The sequence below is a fragment of the Saccostrea echinata genome, unplaced genomic scaffold (assembly GCF_033153115.1).
Source record: "Saccostrea echinata isolate AGI-Se365-2 ecotype Australia unplaced genomic scaffold, CSIRO_AGI_Sech_v1 ptg000040l, whole genome shotgun sequence".
NCBI classification, from domain to species: domain Eukaryota; kingdom Metazoa; phylum Mollusca; class Bivalvia; order Ostreida; family Ostreidae; genus Saccostrea; species Saccostrea echinata.
The window spans coordinates 5,808,927-5,816,381 of record NW_026889789.1 but is presented as its reverse complement, the minus strand read 5'-3'; positions in this window follow the sequence as shown (position 1 = coordinate 5,816,381).

Genomic DNA, 7,455 nt, shown 5'->3' with positions numbered 1-7,455 from the left:
AGGGAATCCAATTTTTACATTGAAATACATAAGAAAAATCTTTAAAAATCTTCTTTCAAGAACCACTGGACCAATAAAGCTGAAACATATTTGGAAGCATCCTGGGGTAGTGTAGATTCTAAATTGTTCGAATTTTGACCCCCGGGGGTAGGGCGGGGCCACAATAGGTATATTAAAAGGGGGGAAATCTGGTAAAGAACAGCATGGCCAAAGTTACTCAGGTGAGCGATGTGGCCCATGGGCCTCTTGTTTAAGTAGACTGGTTTATTCGACTTTGAAAAAAAATGAAATAAAACGAAAAGTTGTCAAAAAATAACTTGGAAATAAAGCACAAAACACTTCAAGAACCTTATTCTAAAGAATATAAGCATCTAATGTAGCCAGATTTATTATTTATAGTAAGTTTATTTTAGTTACACGCATGAAGAGCTCTCGTTTACTTGCTGAATGAAAACAGTTACCTGTATATGGGTCAAGCTTCTGGCGCATTTAAGACACAAGACTCGAACAAAATAACGTTTTCATGAAATCAATAAGATGTTAAAGAAAAACTTCTTTAACGACAGCCATTTCGAAATATTTACCGTTTTTGAGTTATAAAGCAAAAACTTTAAAGGGCTCCAGATCCCTAATTTGAGGGACCAGCCCCGTTTTAGTGGTGTCAAATGAAAGGCCTTGAAATTGTGCACAACTTTTATTCTACATGTCTTATCAAAATATGTTTAGTTTTAAAGATACAAAGGAAAATATGTCTCAATTTTCGCTCTTTTAGGCGTTCTAAATTTTGACCCCTAATTAGCGCCATTTTGAATACGGAAATCGAAAAACAAAAACCGATGTGCACAACTTCAATCCTTCTATTATCGAAATTCGGTAGAATTTCTGCTCCAGCTTTTGTAGTCTCGGAGCCTTTGTCTGGAAATGAAGCCTAATAAATTTTCATTTAAAGGGCAATAACTCAAAAGCGGAAGTGACTTTTTGAACTGTTTGACAGCATTCTGATAGAGTTTTGTAACGTCTATAAACTCTGCAAATTTGGGCAAAATCCGTTGAGAAATGAGCGAGATATGAGGTCTCAAAGTTGGCGTCTAGGAAAAAGAAGAAAAAAAAAAAGAATAATAATCTTAACCATCAGAATCAGTAGAAGGTCTTCCGTTGGAACGGAAGACCTTAACTATTGTTAATAAATAATACGTCATCGATATATCTAAATGTCGAGTTGAAGGCCACAGCAAGTGTTTTCTTCTCCTCATGTATACTGTTTTGAAAAAGAAAAATCTGCTTCATATGAATGAAAAAATAGGTCTGCTAATAACGGAGCGCAATTGATACCCATGAAAATTCCAACAGATTATTGGAAGACCTGGTTTTCTAAAACCACATAGATATTGTTAATCAGAAACTCAAACATCTTTTTAATATTAACCTCAGAGTACTTGTGTGTACAATCAGAATGTTTCTAAAAAAATTCAAATGACCACTGACACGTTCCATTTTTATTGTAAAAGCAGCTGTCACCGATGTCAGAAAAATCTGGACTTTAATTTATCGTCGGGGATGGTTGTATATCGAGCTGAATAGTCAATTATCATACATTTCCAACTGTCGTTAATGTACCTGGCCCCGGGATCATGAAACATCTTAAGCTTAAGTCGAAATTTTCATGTTGTATTAAATTTTTGTAGAAGTCAAGCAGAGCAAAATTAAAATATTTTTCAATATTGCTTTAGAATATTGCTGTTATCTCCAAATTTAGAGATTAATTCAATAATAATAAACATTTTACAATCAATTGAAAATTTGACTTAAGTCTAAGTTTCTTTCATGATCCTGGGGCCTGGTGTACCAAACAAACTAGAGAGAGATTCCTGATATATTTATTTATGTGATAAAGAAACACGTAAACATAAAAAAAAAATGCTTGCTATAGAATTGAAATGCACGAAACATTTCATGTTAATTTCAATAGTCCACTACATACTGACGTCATACACAATAAAAGCCCGGTAAATTGATATGTAAATATAGCACTAGACCTCTCAAATCTAAAAATTACATTAGAGCATTTGTACATGTAACTATCGAGAAATTAACATGCTGAATTTCAAAGCGTTATCCACGAGAAAAAAAGTTGGAAATGTAAATATTCATATCATGGCTGATGATAAAATCTCTGCGCATTACATGGACTCAAATACGGCACTATTTTTTCCTGTTGACTAGAGTACGTTTTAAATTGTTCACAATAAACTAGGGGAAATAAATATTAAGCAAATCTTAATTTTGTAAATTGAAACAAAAATTATTGTTCTACAAATCGGTTCTCTGGAGAAAGCAAAATGATATAAAGTATATGTTAAATCCTGAATGTATTTCGTAATCTCCAAGTCAATAGGACTAATAATAAAATTCCAGATATCTGAGGTTTCGATATATTGAGGGTAAATGAGGTTTGAACTACAACCTCTGTTTGATATATCGATATCTGTGAATATCAATAAAAATAGAGAAAATTTTTACCCAAGATAAACAATTTATAACTTAGGCGCAGCCGAAGTTGACAATTGCTTTCGGGGGTGAAATTTTTCAATGTTACCCTTAACTACATGTAATAATGTATATATCTATGGGAATGTAGAAATGTCTTCACGTGTTTACATTTATAAAGTAATTGCGCTCTATCGTACATGTATATGTTTGAGATATTTGCGTATATAGTATCAGAGGCAAAGAAATAAATATTTAACGTAGCTACGGATAGCGATCACGTGACATTACATGTGAATTCTAAATTAAGAATTTTTCGGTCCGCTTATTCCGGAAATGCGCCTATTTCAATATGGCCGACTGCAGTTGTAAACAATGTGCTCCGAGAAAAAGTTCGTGGGTATAGTTACAGGAAAGCTCAGCAGTAAAGGTAGATCAAGTTAATTAGAGCGAATGAGAGATATAACATGTCAACAAACAGGACAACAATTATAAATCTTTTTTTATGAAATGGAATATTCGTATATACACATGTCGCAAACGACTTAAACCCCTAATGGCCCTATTCCAAGCAGACGACACGGCTGATGTAGATCATATAATGACATCAAAATGGAACGAAGGACGAAGAACTTGGCAGTCCAGTTTGTATGCTTACAGCCACAAGAAGAAGGCATTCATTTGCATTTTTTACAACTTTAAAAACGTTGTTGACTCGGTACTTTATTGTATCAATACATTAATTGGGCCTAAATGATTGGGACTGATGGTGCTGTACTGTTTGTGGATTTACCAACACCTTTTCCACGGGAAAGGAATACGAGAGAGAGGCCTTTGATATCAACTCAAAAGTAGCTCTTGGTAAGTCAAATTAATATTAACATGATGTACATTCCATTTCAAACTTCTGTCAGAATTGTAATTCAGCATGAATATAAAACTTCTCCTTAGTAAACTCAGTGCATGTAAGGAACTGCCATTTGATTTGGGAAGGGGGGGATTTTATGGGTGTCAGATTATTTATTAACATTTCAGTGAAGGACAGATTTTTTATTTTTATTTCCAAGATGATTGGGGACAGATTTGTTTTACTTCACTGGAAAAAAAGTTTGAGAAGGTGGTACATATTGAAATTGTTTGCATGTTGTTTGCTGGTCTGATAAAATTCAATCCTTTATTTTACTAGTGCTGTATAGTTAGAATATTTGTCAGGCAGCATGGGCATTTCTCTTGATAAGTCCGGTTTCCGTGTAAGATTTTCCGGTTAAAAACTTATTTTCCAATCAACCATAATTAAATTTTGTTTATGCCTATATATATTTATTTGATCTATTTTTTTTTCAGCCAACTTGATGGTACATTCTGGTATGGGACCATCCCATGTAGTAAATTTCCTCAGTACCTTTAACACCACATGGTGTCACCACATTGAAGAAAAAGAGATGTCGACCTCTATTGTGGAACCAGGCCAAGGAATTTTGTTGGATAGATAGAGACGAAGAATGCTAAACCGGACCAGTTGGAATGTAGTTTTGATGCTGGATAGCAGACCAAGGGGTCTTGCTGTTAGTATAAAAGTGATACTGGTAAAGTCATCATTTGAATTATGTTATGCCAAATTTGATAAGTGTAGAAAATTTGCAATTTATGGGGTGTAAACTTCTGCAAGTTATACATGTATATATACATGTTCACTGAAATGCTATATATAGGATATAGACATTTTGGGGAATATATTTTGATGTGGACTTCAGATAATAATGTTAAATTTTATATTTCAGATAATTTTAACAAGTAAGGTGTATAAGATATGTGAATGTGAGGTCCAGACCATTCATGCTGATAATGATTCAACTTCTGCAGCTCTACTCAAGAATGACTTTCCATCTCTTCCAAAAAAGCAGGACAAGAATCACTTGATGAAACTGAACTAACATATACTACTTTTCTTGTCAATTTCATATTATCTCTTGTTTGAGTGTTACATCTGAAGTGGTAACAGACACTCCACATATAGACTTTTATTAGCTCACCTGAGCCGAAGGCTCAAGTGAGCTTTTCTGATCACATTTTGTCTGGCGTCCGTCTGTCTGTCCATCTGTAAACTTTTCACATTTTCAACTTCTTCTCAAGCACCACTGGACCAATTTCAACCAAACTTGTCACAAAGCATCCTTGGGTGAAGGGGGTTCAAGTTTGTTCAAATGAAGGGCCACACTCTCTTTCAAGGGGAGATAATTAAGAATTAGTGAAATGGATAGCATCTTTAAAAAATCTTCTTCTCAAGAACCACAGGGCCAGGAAAGATGAAACTCATGTGGAAACATCCTCAGGTAGTGTAGATTCAAGTTTGTTCAAATCATGACCCCCGGGGTACGGCGGGGCCACAATGGAGGATCAAAGTTATACATAGAAACATATAGGAAAAATCTTCTTCTCAAGAAAAGCAAACCCATGATAAGTCATATTTATATGGAAGCATTCTCAGGTAGTGTAGATTCAAGTATGTTCAAATCATGACCCCCGGGGGTAGGGAGGGACCACAATGGAGAATAAAAGTTTTACATAGAAATATATAGGAAAAATATTTAAAAATTTTCTTCTCAAGAACAGCAAAGCCATGATGAGTCATATTTATATGGAAGCATCCTCGGGTAGTGTAGATTCAAGTTTGTTCAAATGATGACCCCTGGAATAGGGAAGAGCCACAATGAGGGATCAAATTTTTACAAAGGAATATATGGCAATTTTTTTTAAAAAAATCTTCTCATGTAAAACAGAGCCATTTGTTATATTGATATGGAAGCATCATCAGGTAGTTTAAAATTCAAGCCCCCCCCCCCCCTTAATCTTTTCAATTCTGAACTGATTTGTGCTTTTGCCTAGCAATTGTACTCAGGTGAGCGATGTGGCCCATGGGCCTCTTGTTCATGTATAATCTACTCTGTGAGTATTATGGCTGGTGTGGTAATAGACTGCTCCACTTTTTTAAAAATTTTTCATATATAATGTACTATGTGAGTGTTACATGTATGTCAGATGTGGTAATAGGCTGCTGCAGACTATTCTTTTTCAAAAAAATTTATGCATAATCTACTGTGCAAGTGTCATGTTGGGTTCAGTAATAGGCCGCTCAACAATAGACTATTCTTTATTATGCATAATCTACTATGTGAGTGAGTGTCATGTTCGTTAATCAGCTGCTCCACATATTCATGTAGACTCTTCATTTTCATTTAACATATAAAATGTCCTGCATGAAGTTTTAAGTCAAGTGCAGTAATGGGCTGTTCTTATGTTGTCATTTTGTTTTTAATTTTTGTATATGATTTATGTATGTCTCAGGTCAAGGTCCCTGTTACAATATATTTTCCTTAGACTAATGTTAGTATTCTACCTGCTTGTCTATGTTTGATTGAATGAAATTACTTTTTATTGCTGATCATATTTTTTCAATGATACTTTTTTTATTCTATGCAAAAGAATTATGTGTATTGTGCCATGTCAAATGTATTTTTTTTGTCTCAGTATGCATGGCCAAGATGTTTTCTTCCCAACAAAGGTGCATATATTTGACATGTTAATGCATGCAATTAGGGTGTTTTTGACAATGCAATGAAACAAAAATTAAATGCATATAATATGGGTGTTTTAAGTTCAGTATAATGGTCATATTTGTTTGATTGGGAGAAGTGAAATACTTTTATTCAATCCCTACTTCTATTCAAGTGGAATATAATTTAAAATTGACATACATGTAAAAATAAGGTTTTTGTACAACCAATTAAATATCTTACTGAGTCACATTCTTGGTTTGCATTTTTTTAGAAGCACACCAAATATGATTCTTATTTTCAATTCTGGAAAATGGGAGGGGTTGGATTTGGACCATTTGGTACCTCTAATTAATTAGCCCTGTGCCAATATTTTTGAGTGGGGAATAGTATTGGACAAATTTTTCACATAATAATATTATCAAAAAAATCTATTTGAGCGATTAATTTAAAGATTTTACATAAGAAAATATAGAATTTGTTTGCATGAAAGTAATGAAAATTGTTAAGGTTTTAGAGTTTTTGTATGTGTTTTCTTTTAAAATTACATTTCCATTCAAGTACTCTATTGTTGAAATATAAATTCATTTTTAATTTTGTTTAGGAATTATTTTAAAAATAAAGCACATATCTAACAATTAATTTTTTATGGATTATTTCAATATTGGATAAATTATGAGTTTTATAATGAGGGGAGAGGGGAGGTAACTCATCATGTAATTACTCTATGATTTCTCCTAATGTCATATAAATATTTTCATTAATCATTTATTAGTAATTGTTTTGTACTTCTTATTTATTTCTTCAATTGCTTTTTTTTCTAATTTACGTTGCAATTTTTTTAATAGCACTTCAATCATTATTCTTATTTTCTAGATGGGAAAACAAAGGGGGGGGGGGGGTAGTTGTGGACCATTTGGTACCTTTATTAGCCCTCAATGTGACCAAGAATTTTTGAGTGAAGAATGGTATTGGAAAAATCTTTCATATAATGATAAAAAATAAAAATTCTATTGGACAGAATTTTTTTTAGAATTTAAAAAGCGTCAAATTTGTGTGCATGAAAATAGTTAAATTTGTTGAATTTAAAACGTTTTATAAGCACTATTCTCTTAATTTATCTCTGTTCAGACAATCCATTGTTAAAATAAGTTTACAGTATCAAAATTGTTTTAAAATAATTTTAAATATTGAATGCATATTGCATAATAAATTTTTTATGGGTAATTTATATGTTGTATTATGATTTTTGGAGTGACTGGAAAGGGGAGGTAACTCATTACCCCCCCTGGTTCCGTAATTTACCCTCAATGCCATGTTCATATTTCCACTAAAGGTTCATTATACATTCCTTTGCACCATGTGAAAATTTCAGCAAAATCTATTGGGAGGTTTTTTTGGGGTCAGGTGTCCT